The sequence below is a fragment of the Ambystoma mexicanum genome, chromosome 7p (assembly GCF_040938575.1).
Source record: "Ambystoma mexicanum isolate Mex_15411 chromosome 7p, UKY_AmexF1_1, whole genome shotgun sequence".
In the NCBI taxonomy this organism is placed as follows: domain Eukaryota; kingdom Metazoa; phylum Chordata; class Amphibia; order Caudata; family Ambystomatidae; genus Ambystoma; species Ambystoma mexicanum.
In genome coordinates this window covers 693,053,526-693,073,059 of record NC_090939.1, presented here as the reverse complement: position 1 = coordinate 693,073,059, position 19,534 = coordinate 693,053,526, and positions in this window count along the sequence as shown.

Sequence of the window (19,534 nt, the reverse complement as noted above, 5' to 3'; positions counted from 1 at the left end):
ATCCCAAACGTCCATGTAGTTAGACGTAAAAGTGTAAACCCTGCCACATTCATTACTGAACCCTGTACTGTAGAAGATATGCAAGAACACGATTGTGCCACGTACGAGGGGGAGGGAGATGATATCCCAAAAGCAAGTGAAAATTCACTGGAGGAAGGGGAAATATACTTCGTGGATGGGTCGGCATCAATTGACAGTGAGACAGGAGAGAAACATGTAGGAGCAGCAGTGGTAAGAATAGAAGGAGACGAGTACGAAGTTATAGTGCAGAAAAGCCTCCCATCACACTGCTCAACACAAGCAGCAGAACTGATTGCACTAATTGAAGTGCTACATACAGCAAAAGGATGTGCAGTGACAGTATATTCTGACTCGGCATAAGTGACAATGACAATACATTCAGGGTTGTCACAATGGCGAAGAAGAGGGTTCAGGAGGGCAGACGGTTCACCAGTTCAGCATGCAGCACTATTAAATGACTTAACTGAAGTACTAGCAGAACCGTCAGTGGTAGCATTGGTAAAGTGCCAAGCACACACCAATAACACGGACGCAATCTCACTCGGGAACGCGGCAGCGGACGCTGCTGTGAAAGAAGCAGCATATTTCAATGTTCCCCAACTATTAGAGTGCATTGTAAAAACAACAAGCTCAGAAGTACAAGAGGAAGGATACAACAGCACACCCATTCTACAAGTTATAAAATTGCAAAAACGTGCACCATTAGAAGAACAGGAATTATGGGGAACAAGAGGATGTAAACAATCACCAACAGATATGATATGGCGGCAAGAACTGACAGGGAAAGTAGTGATGCCAGTAGAATTATTACTGATAGCATTTCAACAGCTCCACTTCCCAACGCATGTAACAAAACAACATATTGCAGCCAAGATTCAGGAAGAATGGTTTGTCCCCAATTTGCAGGAACACTTATCCAAATTAACGATTGAATGCACTACATGCCAAACATATAATTCAGGAATGACTCTCAGAACACTACGAGGAACACTGCCACGTCCCGTGGGTCCTTTCAGAGAGCTCCATATAGACTTTGCGGACATGGGAGAAAGGTGTAATGGGGCAAGATATCTAATTGTAATGGTTTGTCCCTTCTCACGGTGGGTGGAAGCTGTGCCATGTCCACAACCAGATGCAAAATGCGCAGCAACATTTTTAGTACGAAAGGTTTTCTCGGGGTGGGGCATATGCGATGTGATCAAATCAGACAGGTTTTTATTCATTTTAACCTGGTTTCTGCACATGAGGCAACTGTTTCCCACAGGCTCCATCTATAGAGGGATTGGCTTCTTTCACATCCCTCTGCCTTCACAGGTTTATGAGCCCAATGCCTTGTGGGACTTGTAGTTGCATGCCCAAAGAGTCACGGGATTCACATTATTTTGTGGTATTTAGATTGGGATTCCGAGATTCTTAGTGGGATTATGTCTTTTCTTCTTTTTTCTCTTTTATTATTTTTTCTGTACCTCAGGGGTCATGACTTCTGCTGGTCCTGAGGAAGGCGGGATTGCCTACTCCGCCGAAACGTAGATTACTTGTACTTTTTGATTCATACTTGTACGAGTACGACACCCTCTAGATCCATCCTGGTGTCACACGTAGACCCCGAGTTCAGCTAGTAGACCCTGAGTCTAGCTAGTAAATTGGAAATGCCCCCAACTGAACTGAAAAATTTAAAATTCAGCTACATATGGTTTCAACCTCTGAGAGAGGGCCTATCATTTCCAATATTCACATCGTGTTGACTGTTTTGAGAAAAAGTTTTTTTCTTTCAAATGTTCTTTTCAAATGTGTGTAAATAATTGCATTTTGTTTTGTATGAAAAACTGTGTACATTAACATGGATACCCATCTTTTCCATTTTTGTATATATTGTGCTTGCTTTGGAATTTATTTTTAGCCAATTGTGCTTGGTAATTTACAGACCTTGTTTGTGAGCAATAACAAAAATAATAAAAAATTACTTTTGTAAAATTCTTAAACAGAAGTATGAAATGGTGGATTTGAAAGACTTATCCCAATGAAGACTTAGGTGGACACATAAAATTATAAAATACATACCTAGGAACCATTTCAGATAGTTTGTGCCATACTCTTGGCATTGAGGAGACTACTATAAATTCAATGTATATGTATGTTTAGTGAACCTGTCAGGACATCTTTTTGTTCTCTGTATTAAATCAGACAATGGCACCCATTTTGTAAATGACCTCTTCAAGGAGGTGACGACCTTGTTAGGTGTAAAGCACAAATTATTTTCGATTTATCACCTGCAGGCTAACAGGATGGTAGAAAAATTAAATGGCCTGCTCAAAAGCAAATTGTCAAAGTTATGTAACACACTCAAAAATAACATTCATACGCCATTGTCACCCGTAAGAAGAGCATCAGACGCTCACAGAGCTGCCACAGTGCTGGGGAATGAATTCAAGGAATACCTTACCCAACTGACACTAGCAGTACAAAGTATAGCAAGACAAATAGCACCTGCATTCACACAGAAGAATGAAACAGAGACAACAACACAAGCACAAGACAGCCCCACAGGACAGTTAATGCCAGGAGAAAACGTGTATGTGCGTAGTTTTGTGCGGAGATGGAACTCCCCACGATTTCATGGCCCCTATGAAGTTATTTACTGCACACCCACTGCAGTGAAAGTTAAGGGGTTGAAACATTGGGTGCATCTCTCAGATGTGAGAAGAGCACACGATAGCACAACTGTTCAAAGTGAGCAACAACAGAGTCAAGAAGTTGCAAGTGGTTAAAATAGAGATATATAACGTGGTACAAAATAAGTAAAGAATTATTGTGGGACAATGAAACATGTGTAAAGGATTGCGTTAAAAAGTGTACAATCTCTCTCTCTTTCTTTCTCTCTACATCCTTCTGTCCCTTACTACTCTCTCGTGTTTTTCGGCTAAGATAATATTTTTCAAAGAACATTTATGAAGTTTAATATAAATTAAAGAATTAGAGGTAGAAAGTGAATAGCAGAAACATTAGGCATTAATGCGGTAATGTTTGAAAAGAAAATGTGGTTAGAAATATGAAATAAATAAATGGTATAATTACGAATGTGGATTAGCATTTGCAGCAATAGTATTTTCTGTGATGTTATTTTTTGCTGCCTTGTACTGGACATTTACTTTCATAATTGGGCATATGAAAGAGGGGGGGGAGTGGGGTAAACCTAATACGAGAAGGCTCAAGCCTCATATGGGCTGGAGTTACAACAATGTGGAAACATAATGGCTGTGTAAATGATAATTTCACTACGTTGCATAAAAACCGAACTGTCAAAACCCCTGTTTTTTCACTTGCTGCTATGGGTTTTGACAAAGATAATGAGACAAACCAGTATGATGGTGATTATTCCTGGTTCGGTGAGCCTGACCTGATATATACAAATGCACATACAACTACAGAACCTACCTCACAAGGCACTGTAATGCACTTTAATCCTGATACCCCAATTACCCAAGACCCCCCAGCACCACAGTTTTAACAAGCTAATAGTGAACTAAGCAATGTAACGTGGGCAGATATCTTTCCCATAAATTACAAGAGAGTGAAAATGATATATAATAGTGAAGGGGGGAGGAGGAGGCAGAAAAGGGGGGTGGGAGGGAAAAGCTATGACGCATACCATGGCCTGGGATTAGATAGATTGATGACCCCCACCACCTGGATCAATCAAATCAAAATGGTACTCAGGCATGAGTGCAACAACCAAACAAGCAACGAATGAGAGCTGTTATGTCTGCTCTCTCATACCGCGTGCCTCAGGCACTCCAAAAATACTTATACCTCAAGAAGTGTGCTTGTTGGATGCCCAATGTTTAGTTCATCTCTTATTGTGTAGCATTCAAAACACCTTCCAGTCACACACAGTTACAATAGAAATGCTGCAGAATGAAAAAAACCTGCACGAGTAAGCCACAAGGAGTGATTTGCATCAAAGAACAATGTTTTGTTATCAGAGGGACACGGTTCACAGAAAACAAATGGCATGATGAGACGATCACGTGCAAAGCAGAGGCGTTGCGAGGACTTACTGAGGCAACCTTTCAATGGGTCAAAGATACATGCACTCCAGTCCGGTCTCAACACATCCCAAAGCTCACATGGGTCACAGCTCTCGAAAAACCCATTAAAACACAGAAAGAAAGTGAACATGAACTTTGTTTCCATGGCGAGGGAAAGGTGCAAATGGGCTCGAACAGAAAATGAAACAAGACAATTATCATCCCAGAAATGAAAAAGGGCACAGCAGCACTCATGGACATGTATTGGGTATGTGGCAAACACGCATACCTGCATCTCCCACCATCCTGGTGGGGTACCTGTGCCCTGGCCACACTTCATTCAGCGCTAATGGTGATTCCAGAAAGCCATATCCAAGGGGGGAGAAATTTGGCTGACATATCGGCAGCACCCCAGCCAGCAACAACAGAGCCTTCCACATACGACATTCTGTCTGAAAACAAACTACAAGACAGGGTGTCCCGCAAATGACGGTCATCCAACTCTATCTCCAGCAAGTCATCAGACCTCCTCGCTCTGCAACTCTGCTGAAACGTTCTTTGCTTCCCTCCTGGTGCCAGGACTTCAAGCATGGATGAACGCCAAATGGCTGCAGATCGTGCGCTGGGAGCTGATCCAACTGGCTAACGACACTAAAAAAGGGTTCAACATTATAAAAGTGGAACTTTGTGCCCTGTGCTTAATGACAATGCAGAACCGGTATGTCCTGGACCTTCTCACAGCAATGGACGGCGGTGTTTGCCGAAAAATCAGGAGTGCCTGCTGCACATTCGTACCTTCTGAAGACGCAGACAATGGGACCCTCTCCCACGTCATCTCGGCTGTGCATAGTTTGGGGGAGAGAATGCGGAAGGAAGGAGGAATAGAGCCAAGCAACTGGTTCGATGTCATTTTCAATTGGATACCGTCCTGGCTCAGTGTGATGATGAACATTTTTGTCCCGCTCATTGTTTTTGTGCTGCTATTTTTCCTGTGTGTGCCAGGTCAGCATTCGATGTTGTGCAAAATCAATGCCTAATTCAGCAATGATGATGGTAACAATGGGCAAGCCGACAATGGTAGCGAATGTAAAAGATGCTCAAATACAAACAGGAGAATCAAATCCCCCTAAGTATTGCCTCACAGCAGTATATCATCAGCGTGGGGACAGGGTGAATAACTTATACCATACAACCATCAAAGAGCCAAGGAATTACAATGGTACAGGGAGGTGTGGGGGGACCTGGATGGAGATGGTGGAATATATATGACCTGCACCCCTGATGAATACGCCAGGAGAGGTCAAAGCTTACAAAGTGTTTGCAGAGCTCGGATGCCAATTAAAGGGACTCCAGGATGGCATGAGGCAGTACAGGAAGCTGATTATTATCGAAGTGAAAATAATAAAAAGGATTAGTTTGTTACTTTAGATGTAACGAAAGGGGGGAATGTGTGGGAGTGAAGGGTCGTTTGGGCCCCACTCACACATCCTGCACGTTATGGACTACTTGCTCGTGTAATAGCGGGGGACGTCTCCATTGCCCATATGCCAACATTAGCATAAGTGGGGCTATTGCGGGATACACTTGGCCTCCATTTTGTGTGCCCTCGACTACATCTTTGGACTAGGCTTCACTTTGATAATACAAAAAGGCTTTTCTCCCCTCTACAGCGCTGCACACAGTGCGCTCATGGCCCCCACCTTTTCCTCCCTGTCTGAAAGCTTCACAATTCCCTTTTTCCAGCTTAGTATCAACTCTATCTCGCCGTGACCTAACCCTCACCCCTCACGGACACATGTAGATGGGCCTTGTGACGCTAACCCTCCCACCATCTGGGGACCCAATCCAGAAGAAGCAGCGCCTACAACGATATATGTTTCTATGGCTTCCAGCCAATCCCACACTGTTGTAGCACCCTATGTTAGTTGCGTCATCTATGTCGCTGTTTCCCTGTATTATTGCCTGTAACTATAATGTTTGCCAGGGCGCTCTCGAAGCAGCAGAGTTCTTTGGATGCCAACTTTATATAAACTCACTAAATCTTGCAACCTGTTCTCCTAGTCTCATTCACCACTGGGGTGTGTTGCATTTTTTATTATTCTGCATGTGTAAGTCGGGGAGTGAGCCTTTACAGTGCACTCCCCCATGTAAAAAAAATATGTTTCCCTATGACTGCTGTAGTGTACTCCATGACTACTAAATTCACGTCTGCCCAAGACTACTTTGGTGTACTCCTCACCTACGAAAATCAAGTCTGCCTAAGACTGCATTGGTGCACTCCCCCATTTTCAAAATTCACATGAGCCCAAGACAACTTTGGCAATGACCCTGCCTATAAAACTCTTAAGTCCCTAAGAAGGCTTTGGTGTGCTGCCACACCTACAAAATTCAAGTCTGCCTTAGACTGATTTGGCATACTACCCGGCCTACAAAATTCACATTTGCACAATACTGCTTTGACATACATTCCTGTCTTTAATTCATGTGTCCATAAGACTGCTTTGAAGAGCACCATTCCCTATCAAACTTACATTGCATAAGATTGCTATAGCGTACTTCCACAACAACAAAATGCCAGTGGCAGTCTCATTGCTTTGGCCTTCTGTTGGGTTGGTGTACCACCCCTCCAACCACAAATTATGTACCAACAAAATCTGAACTGCATAAAGCCCCTCATTAGATGTATGCTGGTCTGGAAAAAAGTGCCGGTAACAACGGATACTGGCACCTTTTCCGGAATGGCAAACTACAAGTCTCCCGGCAGGGGCAGTGAACTACTGGCAGGCCTGATCTGCCGGTAGTTGAAGGCCCTACCGGCAGATTTTTCACTGAAGCACTGGAACCATTAGTAACGGTGCCGGTGCTTCAATGTTCATTGTTGCTTCAGTGTTCAAATTCCTATGGGACTCCACGGGAATGAGAATTTACTGTTCCTCTGCTGCCCATAATATCCCGGTATTACTGGGATATCGGGTAGTGGAAACGGTAAGGTGAGTCTGCTGGCAACAGCAAAAGTCCCTTTCCCAACTATCTAGAGTTCTGTAGTACTATCTATCTCATCAAACGCTACCCACCGGGTTTCCTAATTTTTCATTTGCCTTTTATCCCCTGTCTTGGTCTATTACTGTATGATTGTGGTATTTTTCTGTGAATTGACATGAGCATTAATATCATGAGAATGCATCATTCTTTTTCATTTGATGTTTTAAAAATGTATCTAATAGTTATCCTTTGTTGTACTTTCATACCACTTACACATTATATTTGTTGTTCTTTTGAACAATCCCTTTAGTTTTATTATCCATTTTTCTGGCCCACCACACATTTTAGCTGTAGTTTTTAAAACTGTAAATGTATTCTCTGTATTGCTATCTATTGTTATCACACTAGTTTGTGCCCAACTATAATACATTACTACGTTTTATTATTGATATCAAATGTACCTTTTAACTATATGCCCTATGTGTTATCTGTAACCTTTGACTGCCACACAGTTATTTAAATAGACACTTTCTTGCACAGCATGAATAATTGTGTTTAGTTTTACATTTTCAACTCTAAATTAGGGTTTAACATTTCAAGTTTTTTCAGGTGAATGGCCCTTTAATGCCAGACAACCTGAAATACACATCTAACACTGATTGGTGGTGGACTTGGGGGTGCTCAGAATTCAGCTCATGTGATATCCTGAGATCAATGCTTATCTGAGTGTTGGCATATGCCTGCCACTTATAAAGCATTTGAATAAGAGGAGCTCTGTGCAGACCCAGCAGTTTGAGGGATATAATGCGCATTCTGAATATTGCATTTGCTTTAACAAGGAATAATTCATTATAGCCATGAACTCTATTTTGCTATGTTACTCCGGCGACCTGGCGATTAAACATTATTATTGTTATTCTCTAAAAAAACAAACGTTTTTTTTTCATTCATTCATCATATTGAAATCTATTTAACAATTCTGGATTTTACTTTACTTCTGCTGCACTTACCTTCCTTACCATCTTCATATTTGGATTGTAGACGAGGTGATGGCTTCTGATGCACAAGATCTGCCTCTACTTCACTCTGAGGACGATTTTGATGCTTCAATCCTCCTTAGAGAAATAAGAGGAATAGATGGTAGAAGGGACTTCATCATCCTTTCATTTACTAGAATAATAATGATAATTCTGAACATAGCATTCTCATCCAACAGGGACAGTGAAATGTGCCCATTGACTAAGTTTTACAATGTTTGAACATAATAGTTTTAGTTCCAAATGCATTTTTACTATTAATTCATACGATTTTAAAATTGTCTACTTAGAAATTCATCTGACTTCATGCCCTAGGGGCAAGGTCTTAAAAAATATTAAATTGAAAAATAGCACGCAGGATGCCCTCTTTTTAGAAGGCTCCTTTTTGGAAAAGCGTTGATCCGGGCTCTATGAAGGGCTCTTAAAGGGCCTGCCATTGTGAAATGTTAAAATTGATTAAAGCCTTTATATCTCTGTCTGAGGGACAGAAATGCAAGTGGGATGTCAGGTTTTCATACCGCTTCTGCAACACACATAAATAAATGCATGCCATGGTCAGAACTGTCCCGGTCAAGCATTGTGCACCCCCTGTGCCTATTCCAGAAAAGTGCAGAGGAGTGGGTTTGCTTTCCAAACATTTTACAATCCCACATGTGAATTTGGGAAGCTCTTTAAAATGCACATAAATGACCCCCAATGTGTGTTATTGTACAACGGTGGTAAAAATGGGCATTTGAATGTGTGCTTCTAAGATGTGTGTGCACTCAGATGCTCTTTGTGAAATACGTGCAACATTTTGCTCCACGGTTGTTGTGCTGCCTGACCATGCCAAAAAATACGGTTTTGTTTGGGGTCTTACCTGCTACTATGAAGCATAGAGACTAGAACGAGAATTTGATAACAGGCTGGTTGCCATACTACTCTTAATGCAATGCCCTCTCTTCTCTGTTTGCAAAAAGGCACCAAAATTTAGCTTGGAAGATACATTCCATGTATTTTCAGGGAGAAGGATGCAGCTTGTTTTTGGGGGGGTTGGGTTTCACCCATTCAAATGCTGCGCAGAACACAAGGGTGGCAGCCAGGAGCTTCTGCTGCAAGGAATTTCTCTCCGCCTGGAGGACGAGATGTAGTGCTGACAAGCTCTGCAAAGCTCTCCAATGATTGGTCCACACCCATGGCCTGACCTTGGAGAGGTGCTGAGAACAGGCATGAGAGAACAGTCTCAATTGTTTAAGAGTAGACGGCTATGTTCAGTTTGTGGGCAGACACTGGACTTTGGATATCAGAAGCTCAACAGACTTTTATGAGTGCCCAGTCATGGGATTAGTCATGGAGGAAGGGATGGCCAAGGCCTAAGGACTATGATAGAAGAATCAGAGAGTGGGTGGGTTGTAGCCAGGCATCTGGTATAAGTTGGGAAGAAAGGCGTTGAGCGGCCAGAGAAGCAGGGGGCAATGTTCCCTCTAAACTGTGCACATGTGCGCTTGCCCAGCTTCCTTCTGGGTGCCGCTCAGAAGATTTTTAGCAGCACACACAGACAATTCTCACCTATTCAAAAATATTTAATATGGCACGAGCCACAGCAATTAATTGAAATGTGCTTTCTCTTAAACTAAGCAACTAGTCTTGATATTCTGATAATTTGCATTAACTACTAAGCAAGGGTGACCGTAAACGCCTAAAATCCCTAACAGCAAAATACACAAATAAGAGGTTAAAAACTAATATGAAGAACTGGCTCCATGAACAGAAGAATCTAATCAAGATATGCCCGCAAACATTAACCAAATAATGTTTCCTCCCCACCCAGGACTCCTGAGCTTGATTCTACCACACTTTTACCTTATGACTAACTTCTGGCCCAGAACGCATTAAGATAGTAGTGGACAACCTTGACTCTTCCTCTTGGCTCTGTGAAAGGTTAGCAGACATGTACCTACACCCACTTGTTTTATGTTTGTTGTAATATGAATAATATGAATAACGTTCACGTGCCAGAATTTCTGTTACTCATTGTGCCTTACCAAAAGAGTCACCCACATAATACAATCGAACTACCAGTCAAAATATCAGATACTGACTGTCAGTAAGAAAGCTACCTGGATGTGTAACCGTATCCCATACTTCCTCTTCTTTGTACATATGTCACACAAGTGCTTTGAAGCGGCCCCCTTGGAAGTTAATGCATTATAAAACTCAAATATTAATTTGCCCTGTAAGAATTTTGAGAAGACAGATGTCATGCTCAGTATCTCCTACTTTAGCATTATGACACAATCTCTCCGACACAGGTAAGTGCAGTTATGTTTCTTTATTGACGAGACCCCGCAGCCAGATACTACGGCTCCCCTCACTCAATGGCCACTGTGGAATGTTGATTGCTGAACGTGCATCAACATTCCACCAGTGTGCCTATGCACGAGCCCGTGCATATTACAACATATCCTCTTCCCTTGGATAAAAATGTTGATACCAATTTGAACAATGGAAAAATGAAACAAATATCACAAGACATAAATACAACTTACTTTCACAGCTAGATCAATACAAGTAACATGGGTGCCATTAAATGTACTTCTACCCTTAACAAACATAATCTCTAAATCTTATGGGAGGTCCACAGCTTCTACCCGCACGACCCCTTTGTTGACCTGCATCAGGTTGCTGAGCCATAGCAGTCTGACATTCCACATTGGCCTGTGGATCAACAGGACCTGGAATTGGTACCCCCTCTTCCTGTTCACATCCGATGGCTTGTGAACCCACAGGATTATAATCCAGCGCTGTTTCCTGTGATTCCACACCAGATTCCACACCATCCCTGTCCACACGTTTGCATCCATCCACCACCACTCGCTTCTTACTCCAGACAGAGCCATCCTCCAAGTGCACATGCCCTTTTCCAACTTTAACAACCTTCCTTGAGGGCATAAAAGTGCTGTATCCTTTATGAACTATCCTAGGATTCTTTATGTACACCTGATCCCCAGGCTTAACATTCAACTCCTTCCTACTCTTTTGTGAGGACCTCATGGTCTGCTCGTGCTCTAAAATGCTGCAATGAATTGCTCGCAAATCCATATCGCATGGACCACCACCACCCATAGCCAGGGTTCTCAACATTGTACCTGCCTTCCTGCCCCTCATTAGTTCAAATGGAGATCTTCCCGTAAGCATGGCAGGAGTTCTCCGATATGCAGCCAGGTATTGTGTCACAACTTCCTGCCAATTCAAACCATTGGCCAAAGCCAATTGTATGGCTGACTTAATCGTGCCATTGGCCCTATCAACCAGACCATTCGCAGAAGGATTATACAGAGCTGTCCTATAGTGAGAAATGGCATGCTGTTCCAAGAATTCTCTCATGGCTCTAGAAGTGAACTGCACACCATTATCCGTAACTAAACTTGCAGGTAAACCCTCACGGTCAAATACGTTCCTCAGAAAATCAATTACGGTATTGGTCGTAACACCGGAACACGCCGCCACCTCAATCCACCTAGACGTATAATCCACCAACACCAACATATATCTGGACTCAGGCTCTAAACAGTCAAACGGACCCATAATGTCCAGAGCCAATTTCGACCATACCTGCTCTGGAACCTCTACAGGATGCACAGGTTGTGGATGCAGTACCTTGCTCTTATCACTGACAGAACACGCCTGACACTCTTTCACGACCTGTTCCACATCCTTGTCCATTGACGGCCACCAGTACTCCTCTATCAGTCTCCTTTTGGTCAAAGATCGGCCCAAATGACCTTCATGTGCCGATTCCACCATTCTTCCCCTCAGACTTACCGGGTTATCAACCTACTACCCCTAGACACACCCCAGGGACCCTCGGCTAACTCCTGGAGAACCTGGACATAACCTTTCCCTTCCGGCCTTTCCTTCACAGTGTGCCACCCCTTCACCAGACCTTCCCTAATCCACTTTAACTCAAGATCATCCTCAGACTCCTGATCCCACACCGACCTCTCCACAGCAGAAGTGACCAAAGCAACCTGACACTCCTGCAAATCATCCTCCTTAACTACTCCCCCCTCACTGTCCTCCTCTACAACTGGCAAACGGGACAAACAATCCGCGACAACATTAAACTTCCCCGGAAAATACTGCAAGGAAAAATTGTAATCTTGTAACTGTACTGACCACCTCGCAATCCTCGGGGATACTGCCATGACTCCCTTGGAGGAAAATACCTGCACCAACGATTTATGGTCCGTTCTGACCACATAGGGTATGCCCCACACAAATGTCCTGAAATGTTTTGAAGCCCACAACACTGCCAACGTCTCTTTCTCAATTACAGAGTACCTGGTTTCCACATCTCTCAAGGTCCTCGAAGCAAAGGCCACCGGGACCTATTCACCATTAATGCATTGCTCTAGCACTGCCCCTAGACCCACCTCACTTGCATCCACCGTCAACGCAGTTCTATTTTTTGGGTCAAATGATTTTAGACATGGAGCCTTTTCCACCTCCCTCTTAACCAACTCAAATTCTGCTGCACACTCCGCAGACCATACAAATCTTACACACTTCCTCATAAGAGCTCTCATGGCCACTGTTTTTTCAGCGTAATTTGAAACAAATTTAACATAATACTCTGCAAGACCCAGAAAAGCCCTTAGCTGATCCTTATTAACCGGAGCTGGCGTATCCCTCAACACTTGTACCAACTCCCTTTTTGGGCTCACACCTCGTGAACTCAATGTGTGTCCCAAATATGTGACCTCCTCCACCCCCACCTGACATTTTGTTAATTTTACAGTCAGACCTCTCTCTTTAAGAATCTGCATGACCCTTCTTACCCTTGCATCATGTTGCTCCTTGCTGCTGCCCCAAACCAAAATGTCATCTTGAAAGTAGCTGACCCCCACCACCCCTCCAAACAACTGCTGCATCAGCCTCTGAAACACTGCCGAAGCCGAAGCCAAGCCAAAAGGCATGCGACAAAATCTGTATGCCCCAAACGGAGTCACAAATGAAGTAAGGGGTCTAGATTCAACATGCAGGTCAATTTGGTGATACGCCGTTGATAGATCAAAAGTTGAAAAATATTTAGCTTCACCCAACGTCAACAGCAACTCATTAATACTTGGCAAAGGATGCCGATCCACCCATATACTAGCATTTAACTCCCGGAGATCTACACACATTCTGATGCTGCCGTCACTCTTCTTAACTAAAACCACAGGAAACAACCACTCCGAGGACTCAATAGGTTCGATTATTCCTGCCGACTGCAACTTAGTCAATTCCGCCTTAAATGCCTCCCTCACTGCAACTGGCACCCCCCTCACTTTATGAACTCTAGGAACTGCACCCTTCTTCAACACAATGCGATGCGTAAAGCCCCTAAACTTACCAAGGGTGTCTGAAAATACCTCAGGAAACTCACTCATAAGCACTGTTGGGGTAACCCTTATGTCCTTCTCTTCCATTCCCTCCATGACACTGAGAACCGGTTCTTTTTCACCTGGATGAATTTGTATTTTTAGTGCAGCCTGCTCATCCCAACCCAACATACTTGTCCCTTTTGAAGCCACATACAATTTACCCAAGGTTTGCCTCCCTTTGAATGAGAAATTTGACCAATTATAACCAAGCAGGTCAATGGAACTCTGCCCATATGCATATGGTCTGATGTCTGGAGCCAACAAAGTAGAGATTGGTTTACACAAAACCTCTTGATACACTTCCGGAGACACCAGGGTATAAGGTGACCCAGAATCCACCAGCATATCCACAGGGTGCTGGTCCACCAATACCGACACCCATGGACCCTTCCGCCCACAACCCTCCACATGTAATATGACACTCTGTTTGGGACCACCACCTGATGCTCCCTCTAGCCCCATGGTAACCTCCTCTGTAGTTACATTTGCGACCACCTGCCCTTTACACATTCGTGCAAAATGGCCCATCCGTTTACATTTCCTGCATTCCACATTGCTAGCCGGACAGGATTTCGAATCCACTGTGTGACTCGACCAACCACAATTTTTGCACACCTCTTTACTTTTAGATGCTCTATTCCCTTGTACGACCCCTTTGTCCAAACCCTTCTTGCTCCTTGACACCACCGCATGCACCATCTCCCTATTTCCATCCCTTTCAGTAACAATTTGTACACTCGCCTTGGAGGCTTCAATTGCTCTAGCAATCTCCAAAACCTTATCAAGTGAAGGATCGCTCTCAATCCACAATCTCTCTCTAATTTTTTGATTTGACGTTTTCATCATAATCTGATCCCTTATAGGTTCCTCACCGTTACCCGGGAACCCACATGTAGCCATGAGTGCACGTAAGGCCGTAACATATGAATCTATGCTTTCCGCGGAACCTTGTGCCCTAGAGAAAAACCTATACCGCTCTAAAACCACATTAACTCTTTTTCCAAAACGTACTTGCAGTTTCTTCAAAGCCGTCTCGTAGGCACTTACAACCATTTCCCCCTCACCTCCCCCTTGAACCATAACATTCTCTCCAGGCAGGTGACGAAAAACTCTCAAGCCCTCAGTACCAATACAATTAAGCAAAGCAGCCTCCTTTTCATCATCGTTGAACTTTGCCCCACCTGCAGCCCGCAAATATACCTTAAAGGCATCTAACCACTGCTCCCAAGGCGCAACCGGCTCTCCTGGGTTAGACAGAAAGGCAGGTGGAGGCCTAGCAGCTGTATGCAACATGGCCGAATTTGCTGCCCAGAACCTTGTGCCCCCCAAAATAACCTACCCAACACTGTGCTTTTCAGTGCCCCCTACAATCAGAAAATGTCCTGTCTGTCACTTTGAGCCAGTGCACTCCCACGTATCTGCAGTACCACCAAAAATATGTATATATATATTTTTTTTTTCTTATTTTTCCGGCAGTGGGTGAGTCACAACACACCAACCAATGTGCCCACAACAGATGTCTTCCCCTGTAGCCTTGTGAGCGTGCACCCCCACGCATATGCAGTACAGCCAGGTCCTGGCACTGGGTGAGTCACAACCACTGATGTACCAACAGATTTGCACAATCCCAGCCCCAGCCGAGCTGCCACCCTTCACTTGTCTGGGCCAAATGGGGTTTGTGTGCCCCAACCTTACCAGCACACCCCTCCAGATCCACCTTAAATATAAACTATGGCTCCTCAAACTTGCCACGTAGCTGACGGTATTCTCCTCTTGTCTTCTCTCATCCGCCAGCAGCCGCAGTCAGCTGCTATCAAAGCACACCGCGCAATGCCACCGCAGCCCCTCCTCCTTCCCTGGGGCGACCGCAGTCTGCGCTGAGCGGCGTGGGCGTCACCGCAGCCCCTCCTTGTTCCCTGAGGAGACTGCAGTCCACGCTGACCCGCGTAGTGTAGACACGCTGTCGGAGCGGAGCCAGCTGCCGGGGGGACTGCCAATGCCAGTAACCGCAGCCCCTCCTCGTTCCTCGAGGAGACCGCAGATCACGCTGGGCAGCGCAGCGCAGGGACGCCACCGGGGGCGGGGCCAGCTGCCGGCGGACTGCAAACGCAAGTGCGCTCCGCGCACAGGCCTCCGCCTCGCTCAACCGACACACTCGCAGCGAGGCCTCCAATGGAAGCACTGCAATGGAAGCACTACAGCCGGCAAGGCGAACCCCTTGACACCTCCAGCTGCTCGCGACCAGCCGGCGGCAAGCTGCCCCGCACAAACATCCCGACTGGGCACCCGAACAGTTCCTCGCCTTCCCCTCCTTCACAAGACAGTCGCCCGCCCGGGGGGGACACTGTCCTTATATTGGACCAGGCCTGCAGCAACAGCTCCAACGGATCCAGCGTTGATCGGCCCACGTCCACGCCGACTGCGCCCGAAGTGATCAAGGAGCCCAAACAGCTGATCCGCGCACATGTGGGACAGGGTCTCGTCGAAATCCTCGTCGCCAATGACACAATCTCTCCGACACAGCTAAGTGCAGTTATGTTTCTTTATTGATGAGACCCCGCAGCCAGATACTATGGCTCCCCTCACTCAACGGCCACTGTGGAATGTTGATTGCTGAACGTGCATCAACATTCCACCAGTGTGCCTATGCACGAGCCCGTGCATATTACAACACATTACTAACATTATCCGATAAGTGGAGAGCAACATTACAAATTCATTTACTTTGCCTACAAGGGATACTGGGTATGGACTATGCCTGGGATTACTTGTCCAAGGTATCAGGGCACTCGATATTCAGACAGGAGAATGCTTTTCACACAATCTGCCTAGTTTCCAAGTGTTCAGAGTTCCTTTGGGCATAGACCTTCACACATTATATGGTAGCTTGCTGCTATGCAAAAACAGTTTCACTGAGCACTGTGTAATCCTACACAATGATGTAAGGTTGAGGTATGTTGCAAACAATCTTGTATGCACTGCAAAAGATTTGTGTACATGCAGAGTCATGACATTTTTAAAATGCACATAATATGCTGAGGCATTAAATATGCCTTGCTTGCAAAGTATTGAGGGTCGGCAAATATCCCAGTGAGTGTTTACTGCTACAATCCCTCACTTTTTGCAGTGCTCTATCAACTAGTATTGGAGGCTAGTGCAGGGGCTGGGGAAGGCTAAGGGTGGAAGAGCTCAAGTCATCACTCCTTGTGGGTGATGAACAAAGCAGCACATTTCAAAAACCAAGTCGGATGTTTCGGCAGTACACTGAAGGAAATGTGTTGCTTGTTTGCTAACGGATAGAACATTCTAGTAACTGTCTAGACAACAGCACCTTCTTTTTCTTTTTATGATCAGCTGCTGAGGGCTTTTCAATATAACCATGTGTTCTGTGTGTATCGTCTCTAGCATCCCCCTGCATCTTAGTTAACTGATAAAGAATTGCAGAAAAGGGATTCATAGTTACAGAAGAAGACACTCATTCAGTTGTATCTCTGATGAATTGATGCTATTAACTTAAAAGGCTGGTCCCTAGACTGCGCTCTACGTCATTACTGAGCTGGTGCTGTTGGGCTAGAGCAGGCTAGGCTCTAAAAATTTAAGAAAATACTCGGTAAGGATACAGGATAGCAGATAAACATTAGCTCCAGCTTCAGCCAAGGATTGCCCAAGCACTCACGACGATTTACTAAGTTTAAAATTACTTTATTAATCACAAGTAATGCTGAACAATATCAAAAAGCGTAAGACAGCAGTAACTGGTCAGACCAGGTGTGAAGCAGCACTCACCCCACCGGGTGGAAAAACGCCACGCGTTCCGCTCGACTTGCGAGCTTCCTCAGGCTTGTAGTTGTTCCCAACTAATGTATTCTCGTGTTTATGTTACCTCACAAGCCGTGTGATGGTTCCCTCTCACCTGCCGCCTGCGTGTCATGTGATAATCAGTCTAAATTTACTGCAGACGAACTCTATGGTTCGGTATGGTGGTGTATCCGCCATATTGGAATGTCTATGTTGTCTAAGGACTTAAATATAAATATATAAAAAAAATCGGACATTATGGGCCAACTTAATAGTAGGCTAATGCGTGCAACTAGCAGGTACAGGAGAAGTCAAACACTCCATGGCTCTGCGGGGATAAAGTGTATCAACTTAATTACGAGATTTCGTGCCAGTGCACAAATACAATATTTGTTGCCCACCGTGTGAGAAAAAATTCTCTGCAGTGTGACAAACAATCCACAAGAGGGAATGAGAGCACAAAACAAATGCAGTTACTGCAGCCAAACTCCGACAATGCCCGCCTGCGTGATGTACAGAGAAAGAGAGAAGAACCCCACAATGGTGTGGCCAATTCATCTCAATGCACTGTGGGGTATTAAACAGTGCAAATTATACAAAAGTGCAAGTGCATATGTGGAGATGTCTAAAGTGATAGTGCAACATGAAGAAATATATCCTTTGATCTAAAAAGATACTCGTCTGGAAGTGCTGTATCAGGGAGAATAGGTGCACAGAATTTACCCCCTAGGGGGACAACAATTGCATCTCATTCCCTCTTGCGGATTGTTTGTCAAACTGCAGAGAATTTTTTCTCACACGGTGAGGCAACAAATATTGTATTTGCACACTGGCGTGAAATCTCGTAATTAAGTTGATACGCTTTATTCCCGCAGAGCCGCGGAGTGTTTGACTTCTCCTGTACCTGCTGGTTGCACGCATTAGACTACTATTAAGTTGGCCCATTAATGTCAGATTTTTTAATATATTTATATTTAAGTCCTTAGACAACATAGACATTCCAATATGGCGGATACACCACCATACTGAACCATAGAGTTCGTCTGCAGTAAATTTAGACTGGTTATCACATGACGCACAGGCGGCAGGTGGGAGGGGCCCATCACACGGCTTGCGAGGTAATATAAACAGGAGAATACATTAATTGGGAACAACTACAAGCCTGAGGAAGCTCGCGAGTCGAGCGGAACACGTGGCGCTTTTCCACCCGGTAGAGTGAGTGCTGCTTCACACCTGGTCTGACCAGTTACTGCTGTTTTATGCTTTTTAATATTGTTTTGCACTATTTGTGATTACTAAAGTAATTTTAAACTTAGCAAATTGTCGTGAGTTCTTGGGCAATCCTTGGCTAAAGCTGGAGCTAATGTTTATCCGCTATCCTGCATCCTTACCGAGTATTTTCTTAAATATATATATGTATGTATATATATATACATATATACGATCTTCAGCAGGGCTCCATAATAAACCTGAGTAAGGCTCTTATTTAATTTTATCTAAGCTGTGGTGCAGAAGGGTGGGCAAAACTATAGACTTTATTATGTGCCCTGTCATTTAACTTCCTATGTCAGCGGTATAAGCAGGGCTCTAATCAGATTTTGCTCCCTACTTGGAGTCAAATGATTTTTCAGGGAGTAAAAAGTAATTAGCTTTGCCAATAGGGATACTTCCTGCTTATTAAAAGATGTTCTTCCCCTTATAATTCCTGTTGAGATCAGGCATTAATATTATAAGAGGTCCTTCCTATGCCACTGCTCTACTGGTCACTAATTCGGATAAATATCAGTGGAGCTTTGTGGGTTGAAGCAACACAATGTTCATTGTTTCTCGTTTTTGTTGGGCACATTTTCCTTTTTTAGGGAGTAAAAATTGATGTTGTATATGTCTCTTAGCTGTAAGGCTGGTATTATCACTACCCAAAGGACAACGTAATGTGGATAGTAAGCATAGGCACAGGAATAGTTCATCATCAGTTATTCTGATGCAATTAATTATCCTTAGACAAATTATTAGAAGCATGTTCTCCTGGCCCTTGAATTAATTAAAGTGGCACTTGAACTCCTATCAGTATGTTTATTGACACATTCCTTTTTATTGCCATTAATCATCAGCACATGTACTCTGTTTGAATTCCTTGACCGTCACATCAGTTTATGACAAGAGATATTTGTGTTTTGTAATACACCAGTGATTTTCCAGTGGCATTAAACTTTTGTAAGGTACTGTGGCAGATGTTGAAATCTTGGACTGGTTGATGAGT